At 35.6% G+C, this 22,611-nt stretch overlaps 1 non-coding gene across 1 annotated transcript; it reads left to right on the top strand.

The window, feature by feature from the left end:
• The first annotated feature begins 6,934 nt into the window (after positions 1-6,934).
• On the top strand, positions 6,935-7,037 carry LOC143382439 (U6 spliceosomal RNA). The gene has a single exon (XR_013088991.1). It is a non-coding gene; the product is annotated as a U6 spliceosomal RNA (small nuclear RNA).
• Positions 7,038-22,611: the final 15,574 nt, after the last annotated feature.

Below are 22,611 nucleotides of genomic sequence, written 5' to 3' on the forward strand. Positions count from 1 at the left end.
CCATTGACATCTGTTCATATCTACTCTTGCTCAAAGTTTATGTTGATTTTTCCAGTTTCTTGAGGTGGAAACATGGGTTATAGATTTGAGACGTTTAATTTCTTTCTAAAAGAAGCATTAATGCTGAAATTTCTGTCTCAGGGTTTTTTTGGATACATTAATACATTTTGATTTGTGTTTTCCTTTTCACTCAGTTTCAATGCCTTTCTAAATTTTCCCTTGAAACTTCTTCTTGACAGCAGGGCTTTTGTTTAATTTCTGTATTTTGAAGATTTCCCTCTTGTTCATTATGTTGAATTCTACTATGTTTGGAAAGCATCTCTATCATTTCAGTTATTTTAAATTTATTAATATTTGTGTAATGATCCAAGATATGGGATACCTTCATGCTCCTTCCATGGATATTTGAAATACACGTGTACTCTGATTTTAGGCAAGTATAATTGAAAGTCTACTAGATATTTTTGATTGAAGGAGTTATTCGGTCTTCTATCTTTGCTGAATTTTATCTGGTATTAATTGTTGAGAGTGAGGCGCTTAGGTCTGAGCTAAAATTGTCAATTTGTCAATTAAAATTGACAATTAAAATTGTCAATTAAAATTGTCAATTATAAAATTGTCTATTAACTCTATTAACATTTGCTTCATATATTTTAAAGCATTGTTGTTTGAAGCATGTACACATTAGGATTGCTGTATATTCTTCACCAATCTATCCAAATGTTTCTCTTTGTCCTCGGTAATATTTTTTTGCTATGGAGTCTTACTTACTGCTCCTCCTTTTTTATTATTTACTTTTTATATCTTTGTCAGTATTAATTTCAACTGGGCCAGGTACTGTGGCATACACCTTGTAATCTCAGTATCTCAGAAGGCTGAGCCAGAAGGATCACAAGTTCAAAGCCAGCCTCAGCAATGTACCAAGTCTCTAAGCAACTTGGCGAGACCTTGTCTCTAAATAATATATTGTAAAACAGGCTGGGGATGTAGCTCCATACTGAAGTGCCCCTGGGTTCAATCCCCATTCCAGAAAAAAAGGAGTATTAATTTCAACCTACCTAATCATTTTATTTGAGTTACCTTTGATTTGTGTTGCATTTTAAGTCCATTCTGCTAACTCCTGTCTCTGAATTGGTGTTTTGTGATAATTTACATTGAAAGTGATTTTTGATAGCTTAGCACTAAAGTTTGACATTTTTTTGTTTTGTTGTTTTCTTCTTTTCATTTCTGTGTTTATTTTAGTCTTGCCTTCCTTCTTAATTTTTGAAAATTCTATTTTGACTTATTTGTAGTCTTTGAGTATGTTGCTTTTTTGCATGTCAGTAATTAGTCTAGTACTACAACATTTATATTTATCTTAATACAACTACTGATATCACCATTTATCATAAGTAAAGTATTAAAATTTTATTTGTGTATGTATATATAGGTGTATAAGTTTATTTTTACACATAAACACACACATGCATACACATACACATACACACACACACATATATGCATTTTTTCTCTTTGCATTTCCCTTCTGTTTGCAGAACCTGCTGTAGTCTTTCTTTGATACTAGGAATAAGTCATCAAAGTTTTCCTTTTCTTTCCTTATTTTTTCTTTAGGTTTTCTTATCCTAAAAATATTTTTATTTCCCCTTCATGTCTGAAGGGTAGCTTCTGCAGATATAGACTTGACATGTGACTCCTTTTTGTCTTTTAGTCATTGAAAATGTGTGCTTGTCTGTTTTCCATGGTTTCAGAGGAGAAATCTGCTGTTTTTTGATTGTATATTTCTCTGGAGATAATGCTCCCTCTCACTTGCCCTTTTGAAATTTTTTTCTGTGTTTCATTGTGAAAATTTTAATTTTATTGAATTTTTCTGTAGATTTCTTTTTATTTATCCGATATTATACAAATATAGGGGGGCTGGGGATGTGGCTCAAGCGGTAGCGCACTCGCCTGGCATGAGTGCGGCCCGGGTTCGATCCTCAGCACCACATACAGACAAAGATGTTGTGTCCGCCAAATACTAAAAAATAAATATTAAAATTCTCTCTCTCTCACTCTCTCTCACTCTTTCTTTAAAAAAAATAGGAAGTTTTCAACCCTTATTTCTTTATTTCTTTTTTCAGTTTCATACTCTTTCTTCCCCATATGGAACTTCATTGGTACCCAATTTGGACCTTTTTGTTATTGTCCTATAAGTCCATGACTTGTTTTCTGTCAGTCTATTTTACTTGTGTTGTTCAGATTAAGTTCTATTCCTCTGTCTTAAAGTTTACTGATTATATTGTCTCTTATTTCCTCTGATTTTCTTTTTCAGTTTTATTATGTTTTTAATTGCATATTTCCAGTTAGTTCTATTTTATTCTATTTTTTTTGCTAACATTTTCAATTTTAAATTTTTTTTCAAGAGAATTTATAAATGCTGAAACTTTTAAAAATACATTTCAGTATTTTACCATTTGATCAATCTGTGTGGTGTCAATTGCTTCTCTTTGCTAATTCAAATTCCATTTTACAAGGGTGATTGACATGATGAGTTATTTTAATTTATATGATGGACATTTTATATGTTCTGAGAGTATTGATACTGCTTATATCTTCTTTTTCATTGTGCAATCCCACTTCTCGACTTTAGTATGTAGGACCTGGTCCACATTTGTGACTTGTAGAGTCAATGATAATTTAATTTCCAGGGCCCCGAAAGTTTATTCTGTTTTTCTTGATTTTCCTTGCTCAACTGGACTCCCTTCTGAGCACTTCAGAGCCCTATGCATGCTGTCTGGGCTACTGGTGGCTTTTGGTTGGGAGTTTCAGGATAGGGTGGTCATGGTCACTAGCACTGTAGTAAATTGGGTATGCCACTGCCTCAGTTTCCTGCAGGGGCATGCTGCACCTAAAGTAATAGCCGGTCGGTTTGTCTCCAAACCACTGTGCCCTTGCAGCAGACAGGACTTGCTGCTGTCCTTATTACTGAGAGGATACCCTATTAAAGCTGCTGTAACAGCAGATTATGTTACTGCTGCTCCATAGATTTGGCTAGATCCTGGTGGTTCTGATGCTGCAGACCAGAATACTACTGTTCCAAGTGTCAGGCAGGGACACCTCTGATGATAGGGGTAGATCAGACCACTGCAGTTTCAGATGAATGGGAAATGGGCCATTGGTCAGGCTTCACTGATTCTATTGTTTTTATGAATGGAGTTATCACTTGGCAGGGACTGGTTCAGGACCACATCAATGTCAGTGCCAGAGACCAGGACATTGCTGATCTGTATGAAGAGCAGGAAACCGCGCTGCTCTCATACACGTAGAATAGGGTGTCAGCTTATGAGGTCTTGGCTGCACTAACACTTTTTGATGCCCTGGGCAAGGGGAACAGTTTTCAGTTTGATCTATTTGTTCATTTGCTGTTATTGTTTTATCTTTCACTTGTTGGGAATAATAACAGAGCTATTGGGGATCCAGCTGGGATACTTTGGAAGAAAAAAAAAAAATCAAGGGATTCACTGTTAGGTTATTCCTAAAATCTTAGTTTCCTGGGAATTTAATCATGTGTTATTCATCTTCTAGAGTCATGTTATGATTATTTTTTGAATTATTTATTTTTATGTAGAGGAAAGAATCAAGAAAAAGTATCCCCTATATAGCTCAAAATTGTAAACCCATTCTCTAGATTTTTGAAAAGGATTTATGTCAGTAAGATGATATTTATTATATCCATATTGTTCTTATGCTTGCATTTTAATCTTATAAAAATGGTATTACAAAATGTAGCATTTGGGGGACTCAATATCTGTTTAACATTTTACTTCAAAGAGTGATACAGGCTTGTCTTGTGCAGAATTATTCACATGTGAAACACTTTATGCCTCTTAAACACCCATTTTACACTTTGATGAACTACCAAACTCTTTTCCAGATTGCTGCATTAATTCTAGGGAATAGTAAATGAATTTATATGGCAGCAGGGAAGGCCATTGACCAGGGCTTTTTGTTTTTGCACTAACTGTGTACAAGTTTACTTTGTCATGACACTGATGGAAGCCCAAGACAGAAGGATATCCAAACCTTCATAGACTGATCCTCTGCAGAAGTCTGCAAATGATGTTCTCTGAATGTAATAAAGGGATATATAAATATATAATCGTTGCTTAAGAATTTTAGTATAAGCGATTTAGATAAGTATGAGATTCATGAACTTGTCTTTTAATTATGTAATCGCATACATAATTATTTTAGTTCTTCACTACTGCTACGCCAAGCATCACTTAATGTTCACTGCATAACAAGGGCACCCTGAGTTTCCATCACTTTATTATTGCTTGTGCCTGTGAATCAGTGAGAAATTCTTGTCTTCGTTCAGGCATGCCTCAGTGGTTGACTATGGGTCCGGGAAGCATGTCTGGTGGTCTTAACTGGAATCTCAAATGCCTATGGGTCAACTGGTGGTCTTTTGTCAGAGTAACTTGTTACACAGTTCTCAAATGACTACGGGATAAGCTCTAAGAGGTCGTGGATATTTGCAAAGCTTCTTGAACCCCAATTGTATTATTGTCATATTTTCCCTGTTACTGCAAAGTACTGACCAAACCCAGCACAGATGTAAGTGATGTGCAGCTGGACCATATTCTTAAGATATACCATTGCAATGGGATCTGGATACAGTGAAGGAATGACGTTTGTGACTGTCCTTATACTCTCTTTAGATTATAATCACATGAAAGATGTGATTTCTCCCTGTCTGTATGTCATTCTAAGTTGATTCTGACAAATCAGTTCATTGCCAGGACACAAAAGTCTTACAAAATGCCTTCTGAAATGTAAGAAAGTCAATATAATATCACTGAACAGCTCATTACTTTTTTTATAAATAACATAAAATAATTGTTACATTCTTGAAGAAAATGTTTTAAAAAATGTAATATTTGCAAATCATCCTCAGTTAGAAATGTCTTTTAGTACACAAACTTCCACTTGCTCACAAATCTTGAACCATGTATGTAATAACACTCTGCTATACATGCTTATACTCATTGATGAGAAAGTTAATTTGAGGTTGTCAACAGTTACAAGACACTTCATCTTGTAACAAAAAGACTAAAATTTGTAGGACACAAACTGTATACATGTGTGTGTGTGCGTGTGTGTGTGTGTAACTACAACACAGTGCTGAAATGAGATTAGGGAAGAGAGAATTATAGTTATTGTGATTATATAAGTGGTCATTTCTTCTTGTTGTTGTTGTTTTTTAAAGGTTTGTTTTTTTGGTAGTTGGTATACACAATACCTTTATTTTATTTTTATGTGGTGCTGAGGGTCAAACCCAATGCCCCATGCATGCTAGGTGAGCACTCCACTGCTGAGCCATAACCCCAGTCCTCTTATTGTTTTTGTAATGTTGAAACTGATAATGTTTTTCAAATTATGACTTTCTATTTAAAAAGAGCCAAATTTGTGAAATTCTTGTTATTCATAACTTTAAAAAGATTAGTTTAAAAAATATATAAGAATTTACCCTTTGGTAGAAGAAGGGTGATTTTGTTTTATAAAGTCTATGATAAAACACTATTTTAAAACACAAGTAGTATTTTGATAAAGACTTACCTCATTAAATAATACACCAGGGGATGGGGTTGTGGCTCAATGGTAGAGCACTTGCCTTGCATGTGTCAGGCACTGGGTTCAATCCTCAGCACCACATAAAAGTAAGTAAACAAAACAAAGATATTGTGTCTATATACAACTAAAAAAAATTAAAAAATTATACAACAGAAAGAGTGACTCTTAAATTTTCACACACATGATAAGCATTCCAAAATACTTTAAATTTTATTAATTTTATTTTCTTCTCTTAATTTTTCTGTTTGCCCACTTATGGCTGAATTTGTTTTTCTTAGTGATATTTGTAATTTTTCAGTGAATAAAAAAAAAAGTTTATTTTCCAAAAAATTATAAGGCACACAGATAATGTTGATATATTTCTATTGAAAAACACAACTTGAATAACTGAAATTAGCAATGTATTTAAAAAGTCAAACATATGCTCTTAAATTGTATGGTCACCTTTTCTAGTTAAATATTTAGGTCAAACATGAAAATCAAGTTTTGGTACTGAGCAAACTGTAGTAGAAATCATTCTATCTCCTTCTCCCACTTAAGTACAACTTAAAATCCTGAATATCATATACAGAAAAAAAAAAAAAAAACATATAAAGACCTGGACAGGCAGTCCAGGTAAATTAGCAAGTCTCTGTCTTACATTTAAAAACAACAAGGGTAGGGTGTAGTGGTACATGTCTGTAACCCAGTGTCTCAGGAAACTTTGGCAGGAGAATCACAAATTCATAGCCAGCGTCAACAACTTAGACTCAAAGCAATTTAATGAGACCCTATCACAAAATTAAATAAATAAACAAACAAATAAATAAATAAGGCTGGGGATGTGGCTCCCCTGGATTCAATCCTCAATACCAAAAAAAAATAAATAAAATTAAAATAAAACAAGATAACAAAAGCTGGTGATGTAGCTCAGTGGTAGAGCACCCAGGGGTTCAATCCCCAGTACCAAAAAAAAAAAAAAAGATAAAATAATAATAATAATAATAGGCCTAGAAAAGCATAAATAAAGACAGATGACCCTCAGGGAGCTCAGACATGAGGAAGAACATGATGGGGAGTTCTGGGACTTCTTTTTTGCCTCATGTATTCTGATTAGGTAGAAACTTTGGATTTGTCCTTTCTTCTATCTTCTATAAATTAATGTATCTACATTCTTTACTTTTTTAAAAAATCATTTCATTAGCTATAATGAGCATTTCTTTGTACTGCCTGTGCTTTTGGTGTGTAAGTATATTGGGTTTCCTTGCTTTAGTCAGAGGTACATTCAAACCTTTGCAGAGCTCCCGTTACTTGTTTAAAAGTGAAAGTGAGTGCTCGCTTGTTGCTTGGGCAGCACATATACTAGAATTGGAACCATGCAGAGGAGATGAGCATGGCCCTTGTACAAGGATGTCATGCAAATTCATGAAGCATTCCATATTTTTTAAGATTACTCAGCAATAAAAAACAATAAAATCATGGCATTTGCAGGTAAATGGATGGAGTTGGAGAAGTTAATGCTAAGTGAAGTTAGCCAATCCCCAAAAAACAAATGCCAAATGTTTTCTCTGATATAGAAGGCTGATTCATAGTGGGATAGGGAAGAGGAGCATGGGAAGAATAGACCAACTCTAGATAGGACAGAGGAGTGGGGAGGGTAGGGGAGGAGGCATGGGGTTAGAAATGATGGGGAATGTGATGAACATCATTATCCAAAGTACAAGTATGAAGACACGAATTGGTGTGAATATACTTTGTGTACAACCAGAGATATGAAAAATTGTGCTCTCTATGTGTAACAAGAATTTAATGCATTCTGCTTACATATATAAATAAATCAATAAAAATATAAAAAAAATAAATGAATAAAAGTGAAAACGAGTGGATAGCTGAGGAATTGAGGCTAGGAAGTACATGAACAGAAGACATAAGCCAAGACATCCAGGCACTGAGATTTCTTGGCTTTTCACACTTGGTCCTATTTCTAACTGCACTTGTGAGAATGCTCACTTTGGCCATCTTATAACCCAGTTTTAAAATCTATTTCCCTGTGTAGCCATAGAAACCATGTGTCAACTGGCCTCAGGGTAACATTCTGTTCTTTAGGGAACAACTTTCACATCTCAACCTTGGTGTGGGATGCATGGGCAGGCTTTTTTTTTTTTTTTTTTTTTTTCATCATTGAGGTTTGATGTATATTGGTTATTTAGAAATAAAACCCATGAGTATATAGAAAAAAAAAAGGAAGAAAAAAGGAGGCTAAAGATATTAGTTCATGGAAAAACAACTATAGAAAAAGTCAAAAAACTTATATTTGAAGTTGTGACAATAATAACTGCAGTGAAATTAATATTTTAAAATATAATTCTAAACTTTTTAACTTTTAAATAAAGAATATACTGAATCACACTCATGGTACATGCCTACGTATATGGGTGTGCTAAGATGTAAGGACACATTAATAAGAGAGTGAGGCCTAAGACTTTTATATTGATTATCTACTTTTGCATAAGAAATTGCTGCAACCTTAGTAGTTAAAACAGTACTCATTTTGTTATCTCAGAGTTTCCATGGGTCAGAAGAGCCAGCAAAACCAGATTCCTTCTCAGGTTTTCACAAGGCTACAACCTAGGTTTTGTTCTTATCTTATATTTGAAGTTGTAACAAAAATAACTGCAGTGCAATTAATATTTTAAAATATAATTCTAAATTTTTTAACTTTTAAATAAAGAATATACTGAATCACACTCATGGTGTGATCCCAAGGTCTTTTTCTGAGCTTATTTAAGTTGTCAGCAGAATCTGGTTATCTGTATTTGAAAGACTGAAGTCTCCCCTTTCTTGTGATGTGCCAGTCCAGGTTTGCTCTGAGCTCCTAACTGCTACGTTGTAGAAAACATAGGCATGTAGCCTTGTCCCAACACCTGCCGCTTACTTCTTCCTGGCTAGAGAGAGAATCTGACCCAATCAGTTTCTCTGACCCTTTGTAAGAGATCCCATCTGATCAAGTCAGGCCACCCAGGATAATTTTCTTCAAATTGGTAAACTGAAAATTCCGGATTTGGGCCCGGGGGCTATGGCACACACCTGTAATCCCAAAAGCTTGGGAGGCTAAGACAGGAGGATCATGAGTTCAAAGCCAGCCTCAGCAACAGCAAGGTCGCTAAGCAACTCAGTGAGACTCCCCATCTCAAAATTAAATACAAAATAAGGCTTGGGATGTGCCTCAGTGGTCGAGTTATCCTGAGTTCAATCTCTAGTACTGAAAAAAAAAAAAATCCAGATTTGGGATAGTACAGCTACAAAGTCCCCTCCCCTTTGTCATCTAATGGAACCTTATCACAGAAGGGAAGCTCATCATGGTCACACAAACTCAGTCCAGAATCAAGGACTATGCCAGGGTGCAGGCTCCTCAGGAGTTACCCTAGAATCATTTCTATCACATCTGAGAATGTGCTGTTCCTTCTAATTTAGGGTTCTCAACTTGGCTATGCTTCAGATTTTTCTGGGGACATTTTAAAAAATGTATAGATATCTGATTGAATCTGAATCTGATTTAAGCTCAGAATCATCTCCTGAGCATGTTGTATATTTTCAATTAAGTTGCAAAATGACTCCTATGCGTTCAGCCCCACATACCACTTTAATAGTAAAGACAGATACGTCATCTGCCTAACATTTTATGAAAGTATTAGAGTTTTTTCAACACTACGATTAAGTTCACGAAAGGACAAGTAACATAAATGGGATCATTAAAAATTAAGTGACAAAGGCAGAAACATCATCCTAGCCTTTGGAATGAGTAATCTGCAGCTCAGGCCTTAAACTTCATTACCTCTGAAAGGGTCAATCCCTTCTCCCAACATAGAACCGAGTTAATAGCTAAGTCTCATAAAAAAGTCATCACATCTTGGCTTCAAATCGGTAGGCTATTCCACACATTGAAGGCTCTTAAATATTATCGCTAATTTAAAATCGAGGTCTTATTCTAAAGACCTTGGTTTTCGCAGTTTAGGTCCAAATGCCAACTACTAGCAAATGAAATTTGGGGCCAATTACCAAATATCCCCTTGTATTTCCCTTAAAGCCAATTTCCTACCCTGTGTTCCACAGAAATTAGTCTATGACATTAGCTATTTGGAAAATATCTTATTTCTGCTCTTGATGATTCATAGGGATTTAAGCTATTCCTAGAAATTGACAAGGAGATGTGGGAAAATTCAGCATGATATCAGTAAGTATATACAGCATGCATGTCTGCCTCATGAGTGAAGTGAATACATTTCAGTATATAGATTTCATTTCTTCTATTTGGTATGCTCATAGAATTTCCTCTTTTTCTTTTATTATTTCTGCCTCTAGACTGCTCTCCAGAATGTTGAGATTGCCAAAGAAGTGACCACAACAAAGGAAAATATTGCTCTACCTATATTCAAGTAAGATCATTACTTTACAATAAAGCCATATTGTGTGAATTATTGAAAAAAATTAACACATTTTTTACATTTCTACAAAAAAAATTTATTTTCTTTGGTATTAAAAATTTTGAAGCCTCTGTTTTAGGAAAATAACAATTTCCTCTTTTAAAAAAATATTCTGGTATGAAAAGGATTGTAACACTCAGAACATAACCTAACGTTTATTCATGCTTAGACTCTATGTGAATGAATTTTCCACAATGTGCATTTTAAGATCTAATTTGAACGCATACTATTTCTTTAAGAAGCTTTGTTAGAGGAATGAGAAATATTAATTACTTTCTTAAAAGCCTACTTTTTCAGGGACAGGGTCAGAGACTCCTCATTAAGGTAGAAGCTAGAATAAGATGCTGCAAGCTATGGAGTCCTGTAGAAAGGAAGACATGACAGTGCAAGGGGGGGCTTGGCAAAAATGTTCCCTAAAATGCTTCAAAGCATCAGAGACCAGGGAACTGTCACATTCTCCTTTGTTTGTTAAGAACAATGGGTGAATAAGTTTGATATTAGAAAAATGAACCAAATATATCTTCAGAAAGGTCGTGTGAGTCAGCACAGTTGAAGCAGATAGAAGATCCACGTAGTCCCTGACATTGTGCCAGGGATAAGTGTCGCGTTCGGAAGGAATCACATGCTATTTGTTAAGAAGGGCAGAACGTGACTTCCAAAGCTGGAGTATGTTGCTCATATATTGTCACAGTATTTTTGAGTTCTTCTATCCTGGCAGTGCCATGACTTACAGTGGGACTTTGGTGAGAATCAGAAAGCTCATTGTCTGTTATATTTCAAGAAAAGCTAATACTGAAAGCAGTATTATTTATGTACATGTCGGTGTAGTCAATGACATTACAATGTAATGTAAAATTAGCAAGAATCCTTGGGTATGCGTCTCTGTGTTATTGAAAACCATAGAACTTAGTACTGCGTGCATCCTTATAGAATGCCTTTAAAGGAGCTCCTAGGGTAGGGTCCCAAGGTCTATGGCAAAGTCCAGAGGCCCTTGGAGTTGCACTCAATCAGGCCTCAGGGTCATTCTGCTTCCTGAGTATTCTGTGAAGCACAGAAGCACTACTGTACCTTACTGTAGAATCCAGACTGAGATAGAAAGCTAATAGTTTGATTCTTCTTTTTTCAATTTATATTTGATCCCTAATTAACTGAATCTCAGATATACTTTTTCTTCATTCTTAAACATTGTTTTTTTTTTTTAAATCAAGTTAATTGAATAATTTCTGAGACAGTTTCCTAGGAAACAGAAAGAATCATTTCTGGCATCTATGTTAGATCATATCCAAAGTTTCCAAATGATTGTTCATACCTAGAACTTTATTTTTATAGTTAGGCATTTTTTTCAAATGAAATTTCATAGAGATATCCACAGATAAATGAGGGCAAAAACAAACACACAAAAATATTTTTACTGAAATGGGAGTAATCTAGAAATGTCCTGCCTGCCAAGTTCCTTATGTCTGAATCCATTCCTCAATTCTCCAAACCAACCACACTAAATGCACAATATTATTTCTTTGACCCCTGCTCTTTACTTGGTTTCTCAGGTCATATAGGAGCCCAGGCGGAAAAATTAAGTGAAGAACATGGAGAGCAATTGATAGAAATGAAATTTAATAGAGATCTGAATAGGTAAAAGAGGACAAAAACTTATGTTGTGCTAGACATTATTGGCAAAGTTATTGCTCTATAATTACTGAGGAATTAGCATGAGACATTGACTCATTTGCTTGCATCTTATTCCCCATACAAAGCCTACTGTAAATAGACTTAAAGGCTCATATATTGTAGATTCTGAATGAATCTCAATAAAGAGTGTGGTAGTTGCCCCTTCTCTGTGTTTTCATGTTTCATGTTTTACTTTCCATAGTTTTAGTTGCCTGTAGTCAACTGTGGTTCAAAAATAATAAATTGATATTTCAAGAAAGTAACAAACCTAAGTTATAAATTGCATGCTGTTCTGAATAGCGTGATGAAATCTTGAGCTATCCCTGTTTGTTCCACCTGGGCCATGCATATTCTCTGTCCAGGGTATCCACATGTTAAACACTACCTGCCCTTTAGCAACTTAGCAGTCTTGGTTAACTGGTTGATGGTTACATATCACAGTGCTTGTGTCTAAGTAACCCTATTTCATTTACTAATGGCCACAAAGCACAAAGGTAGTGATGCTGTTGAATTTATTACAGAGCATTGTCATAATTTTTTCTATCATTAGTTTTTTTTTTAATCTCTTACTATACCTAATTCATAAATTCAACTTTACCATAGGTATGTACGTGTAGGAAAAATAGCATATACAGGATTTAGTACTACCCACAGTTTTAGGCATCCATTAAGTGTTTTGCAACATATTCCCCACAGATAAGAGAGAACAACTGCACATGTTATACATAAAGAAAGGAAAAGGTCATTTGTAAGGGACATTCATTTGAGGGTAGCTGCTACTATTCGAAAAACACTGTCATATGGGAATTGCAAAAAGTAGTTAATATTTTATTATTTTAGTAATATCTCCAAATGCATTTAACCATCTCTCTTAGACTTCTTTAACAATACCTCTGCCTCACCATGTTGTATTCCTGCTCATGTTTGCTCACATTAAAAGCTAGGCTAGTTCTGCACTTGAACAGAAATCAGTCCCATGAGCAAAAGCAGCCTGCATGACCAGGTTGTCAGCAGCCGTCACAGCTGGACTACCTGCACTTGATGTGCACTTGCTGCCCTCTCTGCTTGGCTAGAGGAGATCTCAGACTTCCTGAGCCTTTTCTCATGGCCAAAGCAAGATTAGTGTCATTTAAGTACTTACTATTATAATGGGTGGATTTTATGTTCTTGGTACTTTTCTGGGCTTCAGGGACATTTGAGGCATCTCTGTTGTACTTTCATGGGTCACTCTCTGGTCTGTCTTTCTGTGTATGTGACTGCAATTATTCATGGGGTGCAGCTTCTATGGGCGCACTCATCAACATAATTATTGTTCAAATTCCCAGTCATTTCAGGCATGTTTGTGATTTTATAGATTTTATTTTTTCCCTGGTAAAAAGTCTCCATTCCTGGTTTTGCTGATGGAGGTGTTGTTCATCATGATTAAAATGAAGCAATGATTAAATGTGACCAAGCTCAGCCTTGAGCCCAGCAATGACTTCATATTCTAGACACCTTTCTTAATCTGTTTTGACTGTGACCCACTGCCCATCTTCCTTGATTGCTGGTTCAGACCAAATCAGCTTTCTGTAGGGAAGGCAGGTGCAGCTCGCAGTCAGGGTGCAAATAGCAATGCATTCCCTGGGCCTAGAATCCAAGGTGCTGACTTGTGTTTGGGTTCTTTGCTTATTTTCTGTTTGTATGCAAGTTTGACAAAATACACTATAGTTTCTCATTTGGACCCCAGGATTTACTATTATGAAAAAATATATAGGGTCCCCCATAAATATTTTGAAAATTCGATCACCTAATGAGAACGTTTCTGTAGTTGCATTCTGTGTATTTCAAAGATTTTCTTCTACCGTTGAGCAAAGACTGGCTATACTTAAAAGAAAAATTTCTCTGATAGTTCTCCATTCATTAACAGAAGTGGACTTTCCGGAAGCTCTTATTATCGCTTTCATTTTTGAGCACATTAACCTAGGCTGCCTTTAGCTTGGTAATCCAATCAAGAGAAAGTTGCATAACTTTGCCCAAATGAAGACCATTGGCAGCTTCTTCCGACTAAACCTCCACCCATGCATCTGTATCTGACTGTGAAGAAGATTCACAAGAAAATATATAGGACACTGTCAGATACCTTTGGCCACAGAGGAAAACAACAGAAATTTCTCAAAAAGTCTTTTCATGAATATCTTCAAGTTGAATGGTGGTGACTATAACAAAGCTGTAGAGCAGAGTTAGAGGAACCCTCGAGTATAGTAACCAAAACAAAAGAAGAATACAGTGGTTCCCTGAGAGTGTGGACTGAGTTCATGTGGCTTTTCATATCCACTCAGCCCTAGAGACTTCCCTAGCATTCAGTTGGAATATTCCTAGTGATGGTACACACTATCCACGGGATTATAAAGCATGAGCTGCAGTCAGGGGACCATTTCTGAATGTCCCTTCCTGCCCCTCTACTGGGTACAGATGTCATTCTTTAGCACAGTCTCCAGCATTCCCACAGAGGAGGAACCGTAGCAGCTAGAGTGCTGGGTCCACCTAGCCATACCCACAGAGGCCCCTGTTTGGTCAGAGAGGCCCATGGTAGGGACCGATGACTCTTATATTAACATCTTCCATTTCTATGCAAAATGCAATGTTAGGGTTGGCCACTCCTTTCTTCTTGAAATTCCATTTGTTCATAAGCTATATCTACTCTTTCCGCCTTCCCATCCAATTTCAGATCATTATTCTTTCTTCATCACATCTAGCTGGGCCTTTGTTTCACCCTTAAATATCATCTTTCCTTCCTGCTATTGACCCTCGATGGCTATCTTTCAAAGTGTCTTTCTTTCCTTCATTAAAAGACTTCTTATTTTCATGTTTTTTTTTCCTACTTTTCCATTTTTGCTTTTGTTGCATGAGGAACTAGCATAACATCCAACAAGTCGTTATTAAAATCAATGTAGAGGAGCTTCCTCCTGGGATTTCTTCTATAAATTATACTGTTTAAGTCTCACACCAGGTCTATAATTCACGTGGAGCATATTTCTCCGTGTGGTATAAGATAAGGGTCCATTTTTCTTTCTTTTCATCCAGTTTTTCAAACACCATTCGTTGAATAAACCATCCCTTTCTCATTATGACTTCTTAGTTTCCTTGTCATAAATTATTTGACCATATATGCTTGGGTTTATGTCTTGATCTATATGTCTATTTTTCATGCCAGTACCATATTGTTTTGAATATGATAAGTTTTTAATATAATTTGTATCCAGGAAGTGTGGTGCCTTTGCTCTTTTCTTTTTCAGACTGCTTTGGCTCATTGGGTCTTTTGTGATTTCATGTGAAATTGAGAATTTCTATTTCTATTTCTGTGAAAGTGCCATTAGAATGGGGTAGTATTGAACATTTTAAATATATTAATCCTTCCAATTCATAAACATGGGATAATAAACTTAGAATATTTTGTTCAGCAAAGAAGCTATCAAGAAAAGGAATAGGAAACCTATAGATTGAGATAAAATAAATGCAAAGCTTGTATCTAACAAGAGGTTAATATTCATGTTTACCTAAGGAATTCTCACAACTCGAAAGCAAAAAAATAATCCAACGAAAACCTGAGAAACAGACCTGAATGGAAATTTTCACAAAGAAGATGTACTATGGTTAACAGGTACTTGGAAAGGTACTAAAATCACATATCAACACAAAAATGTGCATCAAAACTACAATGAAATACACCTTGTAATTGTTCGGATGGCTATTTTTACAGTGACAAGAGATAACAATGTCAGCAAGGGTATAGAGAAAAAAGCCCTTCTGCACTGCGACTGGGAATGGAAATTGCTAGAGATACTGTGATCAAACCTTATGGAGGCATCTCCAAAATTTTAAAATAGCATTATCATATGTCCTCTGGTACGTACATATCCAAAGGAAGTAAAATCAGTAACATGTAGAGGGATATCTGCTTCTACATACATTGCAGTATTATTTACACTAGCCAAGATAGGAAAAGTGTCCTTTGATGAATGAATGAATAAAAAAAGTACTATGTATAGATAATGGAATATTAGTGATCCATAAAAAATAAGGGTATTTTGACAATTGCAACAGTTGTAATAAATCTGGAAGACATTATACTAAATGAAATGGCCACAAAAGGACAAATATTATATGATTTAAGTTATATGCAAGATATTAAAAAGTCAAATATATAGAAATAGAGAGTAGAATGGTGATTGTCAGGTATGAGAAAAGGGAAATAATGGAAGATGGTAAAGCTTGCAGTTATATGGGATTACTTTAGTGACTGAAACTTTGCTGATGAAGATTTTCACTGCTCTTACTACACAAAAAAAATGTAAGAAAATAACTTTCAAAAAGCTGAGGCGGTATTTAGGATAATATGAATTTACTAAGTACTATTAAATTATATCCTTTAAAATGGCCAATTATATGCCATGTGAATTTTACCCTAATTAAAAAATATATAATTATATATGAAAAGACAGGAACAGGCTTCCTATTGCACAAAACTCAAACATAAACCCTGCCACCTTTGACAAATTTTTCATGAACCAAAACTCTATATTCCAGTATGATATCATTTTAGATTATTTTTGTTTGCTTGCTGTATTTTAGCTTTGAGTTACTATAACACATTACTTGACATAATTAACTTATAAAAATAAAAACTTTATTTTGCCTCAGAATTTGGAAGGTTTCAGACTATGACCGATTGACCCTGTTGCTTTGGGCCTGTGATGAAACAGCCTGTCATGGAAAGATTGCTCACCTCATGGCCAGGAAGCAAAAGGAGAAAAGCAGCTCCCGAGAGTGCCACCCTGGGGACCAAAGTTTTAACAGATAGAACTTTGGAAGACAGTGAAGATTCAAACCATAGCAATTTCCCTTCTGGAAGAGAAGGTCTTGAATTCACCCTGTTTATTCTGTAACTAGTATACTACTTGTTTAATCTTATTTCATCCAGTCTGCCAGTACTGTGTTCTCCAGACTAACATCGTTAATGTTTACTGTCCTTATTTTTAATTAATTCTTCCTGGTTCAGATCCTTGTCTTACATATCCCTCATTTTCAAAACTTATGTCTCTGTATCTTGTTTTCAGATACTGCATCTGGAGTTTTGGACTTGATCATCCTGTTTGACTTTTCCTAAAGGACTATTACATAAACTTGAACTTGAGCTCTTTTAATATTACTTTTCTCATTCAGAAGCCTTCCTTAGCATAAATGAAATCTCCTGGAAAATTTTTTGGCTGTATTTTCATTGTTCCTACCTCCATAGTTAGGTAGAGAAGGGAGATCAGCAAAATTCATAAAATGCCATCTGGACACTGTACATCCTTATTACGTTTAAAATTTAGTTGAGTTAAACTGACACTTAGAACATCCGTTGCTTTAACATGTTATCATTTTATAGTTTATAAGGAAGAAACTAACTCTAATACAACTGTTAATAGCTAATGGACTTTCAATTTGGTTTTTAGCTTTTGATTGCTACTGTGCATTTAAAAGTGATTAACTATGAGAAAATGATACCAAAAGTCATCTATTAGATTACTCAGCAATAGATGGTAAATATAAAGTAATACACTTTTGAAATGTAATATTACCATTTAGACTTTAGAAAGTTTAATCTGATATTTTCTACATAGTGCTTTCATTGAAGGAAAATCAATAGTTTTGAGAAGAAGCCAATTGATCAAATGGACACTGTTCCCTTAAAATGAATGTGATAACACAATGTAAGAATTACAAAGCCATGCCAGAATTTCAAAATTATTCTACATTTGTGTGTTTCAGTATATAATTTCAGGATTCAATGGTGCAAGTGGTGACATCTGGATGAGAATATGAAATTATTTTCTAAAATGAGATCAATGAAGAAACTGTGCTTTTGAGGTGTCACAAAGAGGTGTCACTTACAAAGTGAGAATCCCTGGCTAAATCCTTAGGAGGTGAAGACATAAAGGACAGCCTATCCGTGATATTAGTACCAATTGTAGAGTATTTCATGTTTTCCTCCTCCTCCTGCTGCTACTCCTCCTCTTCCTCTTAGGGAATATTCAGCAACGACTCCGTTTCATTTTCCAATGTCATATGCTGAGATGATGGCAGATCAATTCTCGATCGGCCTCCTCAGATATTGATCAACGAATCCCAAACATTTTCACTGCATGACTCTAAGCAATTTTAATATTGCAGGCTTAGAAGACTACCAAAAAAAAATGAATTTTTCATCAAGTAACACATTATTAATGAACTGGAAGAGAGAAATATATGAAAGATGTGCAGATGTCATTCAATCAAATTCACTTTAGTTATGTATATAGATAGCCTAACATATTAGTAATAAAAATTGTTCTAACAATAACAAGAAGCATTTTTCAAGTAAAAAGAAAAAATTAGTTTCTTACATGTGAGGTCATGTATGTGTGGATACATGCATATTTAAATACCAAACACATCTTAAAAAATGCTTCTGACTCTCTTGGTTTCTCCCATCTCCTTTAGCAGCATCTTCTGGTTTCAGCCACTTGTAATGATGCATGTAGCACAAGTTGCTGCCCCCTCCGTGTATACCTGCATCCCATATCTCTCATCATTTTTCTTCTTCCTGGAAATTTTCAATAGAGGTGACAAAAGAACCCAGAAATGCTATGAAGTTAATGTTCTATAAGATAAATCTCTGACAACTGGGAAACTAGAGCAAACGGATACATTTGTTTCTTCAGAGGAACGTTACTGAAAGTTCCTGAAACTGAAAAGTCACTGATGCTTAATACTAAATCATGCCCAGCTCGAAATTACAACTCTGCACTGTTTAACTCAGATGACCGTAACCCCCAACCTAACTCACCCTCCAGCCATGTCCTAATCTTCTACCCTATTAAACTATTAAAGTATCCTATAAACTATGACTTATATTTTGACATCATCAAAATCTTCTCTGGTACCTCGGGTTCCTTTGCTATCTCACTCCTATTCAAACCTCGAAATCCCTTGGAAACAATGTCTCATCTCTAGTCTTCTCAAATGACGGTTGTCTCTTTTATAGCTCAGGAGCCACTAGACCTGGGGGTGGGCATGTGCTTACCTTGCTTTTCTTTGCACACAGCTTAATCTCTTCCTTTCCTCATAAATTACTGCTCCTTTGCTTTGCACATCTTCAGATTCCATTTTTCACCTGCATATTTGATGATGTCATCTGTGGAACACCTGGGTCACTCTTGCTCATTGACTACAGAACTTAGCATGGAACTAACCACATGTTCCTACACTAGTTCCAACTCTTCAGCATTCACATGGAAGACTAATTCCACATCCCACTTTCCAGCTCTTCACCACTTTCCTTTTAGCTATTTCTCCATTCGTCTACAGTCTCCCATTCCCATGTTCTATTATTGTCTACTACTATCATTTCCAGAATCTCAGTTTTATTACCCCGTATCTTTATAATTTATTTACTTTAACTATGTTACTCCAGAGATTGTTGAGGATTTATAAACTATCATTCATTTATCTTGTGGTGCTCCTAATCCTTGACTTTATCTCCAAGCAACTTACTCAGAACAAGCTTAACAGGGATCCATCATATTTATATCAGTTTACCCAAGTGGCAGAATTTGTCTACAGGAAAGCAACAAATTGATAAGGGCACCTATAATTTATGGTCCAAAAACCTGTCCAAATTTACTTGTCAGTAATCATTTGCCTGATTTGACTATTTATATCTTCATTCTCCCCAACTTTCAGTACATCTTCTCTCTATTGTCACATCTAGTTATCCTGCTTGACTCTACTTCAACCATCAAAACAATAAAAAGGACAGTCCCTATCTACTAATCAAGAAATCTGCCAAACTATCTCCACATTTACCATCTCTCTTCAGGTAGCGTGAGTGAAATGTGTATGCTCCCATCTTAGCCAAAAATTCTTTACTTGTATAATTGATTCCATGTTCCTTCAGTAACCTGAGCACCTTGCTCCTGAAATTGTATCTTAGTTTTCCAATCATTACTAATTCATCTTGTTCTACTTTAGTTCCATCACAACACATAGTTATGTCTTAAAATTAAAATAATAAAATACATTATTTACTCATCTTTCTACCTTTAACCTGAAATGTCAGTTTTTTTGCAACATCAAACTCCTCAGTATACTTGTTAATATTCCACATTTCCAAATCTTCACATTTAATTCCTTCTCAAAACTGTTACAAACAGGTTTTCACCCACCATTCTTCTGCAACCATCATTACTAAGGTAATCAGGGGAAATCTACTATGTCTCAAACATTTTACTCCCAAATTAAAATATGTTCTCTCATGACCCATTCATCTGATATTAGTTATATTGTTTTTTGAACACTATACATTAGCGTTCCAAATGTTAAACTATAAGGACATATCTTTTGAGCATAAAAAATATGTAATTGTCTCCAGTTTGGATTTCAATATACTTTTTGTAAAATTTAGGTATGAGTGATTTTTCAGATTGTGAATTACTAATTTCCATAAAATTTCACAGTTTTGTGACATTTAAAAATCATGATTAAAAATGAAGAAAGAATGGGGTGACACTTTGTGAGACTGATCTCTTTGAGGATGACAAGCGCCTAATAAGGTGATGAAGTTCTATAGTTTATTTAGAAAATATATGCAGGTTACAAACCCTGGCTCTGATGATACACTGTTCGGGCAAAATCCGATGCTACCATTCACTATCTGTGACAATTTTTACTGTTTTTCTTTTCTTTTGGAAATACAGGAATCAAATCCAGGGCTTTGTGCTTGCTAGGCAAGCAGGCTACTAAAGAGCTAAATCCCCAGTTCATTTGACAGTTTCTTAAACTCTCTGAATCTTAAGTCTCACACAAATCACAATGCAATGGAAAGAATAGAGCTTGTACAAAGTGCTTTAATGTAGTGTTTATCAAATAATAAGCCAATAATATTTATGAATGGATTTACAAAAGCAGTCATTTTTTTTTACTTCAAAGAGCACAAATAATTTTTTAAAATGTTATATGTAAATTTTTTTTAAAAAATTTTTTTGAGTGGCTTTGTTAAGTAGATGATATTCTTGGTCTCATTTTGTAGCCGATATGATTTTCAAAAATTTACAAAGGTCTATAAAATCAGCACGCAATTATTTTAGAGATTTCACAAGAGAATTCACAAGCATGAACTTGTCACACTTCTTTTACTACGAAATGTGCTCTGTGCTTGGAAGCAATAGTTTATATAATGCCATCATGTTTGATGAGATGTTTTAGAAGTTCGTGGATGGTCGTTTGGACAGAAGCACTATAATCTGGGAAGGCAAATTAATACCTATACGTGGTAGAGTAGCTCATTCCACTACGAACATAGTGCTACCCCTTTCATGATGGAAGTGGTCCAATGTAACCAACCAGCAAATACACCCAGGAAATGGTGCCATATTGGTAGTGGCTGTATCCAGATGAGCCTTTGTGAGTGGAAGTCTATATTGCTTCAACTACAGACATCTGACTACACATAGCCTTCTTTTCTGCTGCCTCAGCCACCTTAGCTCTCTGTTGTGCTACCTTAGACCAGGCCACAGAATATGACATGAGTGGCTGGGAAGGAAAATGGCTGATATCAACAGAATAGTCTGTCCAGTGCTCATTATTAGCATATCTCTATGCCGACACGGGCACTTGTTGGCCATTCTTCACAAAGGACACAAATACCCCTATGTTCTATACTCACTCAGAGAGTTCCACCCATGTGCCTCTCTCCCATATCTCCTTGATACCAGTTACGTTCCTTCAAATTCTTCCCCATAAAGTCAATTCATCTGCTTGAGAATCAATATAATCTTCCACATTTGGTCATCTCTCCTTCTAGGAAGCAATGCACATGGAGTTTTGACCACTGGGAGAATTTTCCTTCATGATTTTCTTCAGGACAATCTGAGTCTGGCATTATAATATTGCAGCAGTTCTCTCCTTGGTGTTACTTCTTTATTATGTGGTTCCGCCAACGTAATAAGATCGAGTTTTTATCCTCACTTGGTTATAGGGAAATACTCAGTGCCAAAGAAGCCAACTGGGAGGGAGAGGGCCATGAAACAGCACTGGGGAATTTGGGCATTTGAACTGCTTCCTTCATGTAATTTAATTTGTGTTTTAAAAACCTTCTTGAGTCCAACTAATATACATACTTCCATTTGACAAGGGGATGCTGTTGGCTGGCCCAACTATATGGCTTTGGGGGTCGAACAATGCAGAATTCATAATGTGTACTCAAGTTACAGAGCAACTTGGTAGCCTATGGTCTACAGAAGGCCAAAATATGATTCTCAAAATGAGAGTCAATATTCATTAAGGATATTGTCAATATTCATGAAGGAATATAGTCAATATTCAATAAGGTGGAGTTTTGATCTAAAATCCTAAGGTCCTTTTCTCTGACTTACATAGAGGAGCCTTCTAATGCTCCAAACTGCATCCTTATCTCTTAAATATCATAGACTGGTAGTTCTCAAAATTGAGCACACAAGGTAATTACCAAGAGGTCCTGTTGAAACAGATTTCAGGGCCTCAAGTTCAGAGTGTTTAATTCAGTAGTTGTGGAATGGAGCTCAAGACTTTGCAATTCTAGTAAGTTCCCCAGTACTGCTCATGCAGGGGGCACTGTAAGAACACACTAGGTAGGGACTGAAATGAATGCTTTATATCAGGAAGCAAGTGATACATGGGCTGCAGTGTGATTGGTCACTTTTAAGTGTTTGTGGTTTTTTTTTTTTTTTTTCCTGAATTGTTTTATGGGTAAGGGATTCCTACCCTGAGCCAAAGGAAAGCTAACAACATTCAAACTCCAGGGACCAAGGGAAATAGCAGAACCATA

This window comes from Callospermophilus lateralis, chromosome 16 (genome assembly GCF_048772815.1).
Source record: "Callospermophilus lateralis isolate mCalLat2 chromosome 16, mCalLat2.hap1, whole genome shotgun sequence".
In the NCBI taxonomy this organism is placed as follows: Eukaryota; Metazoa; Chordata; class Mammalia; order Rodentia; family Sciuridae; genus Callospermophilus; species Callospermophilus lateralis.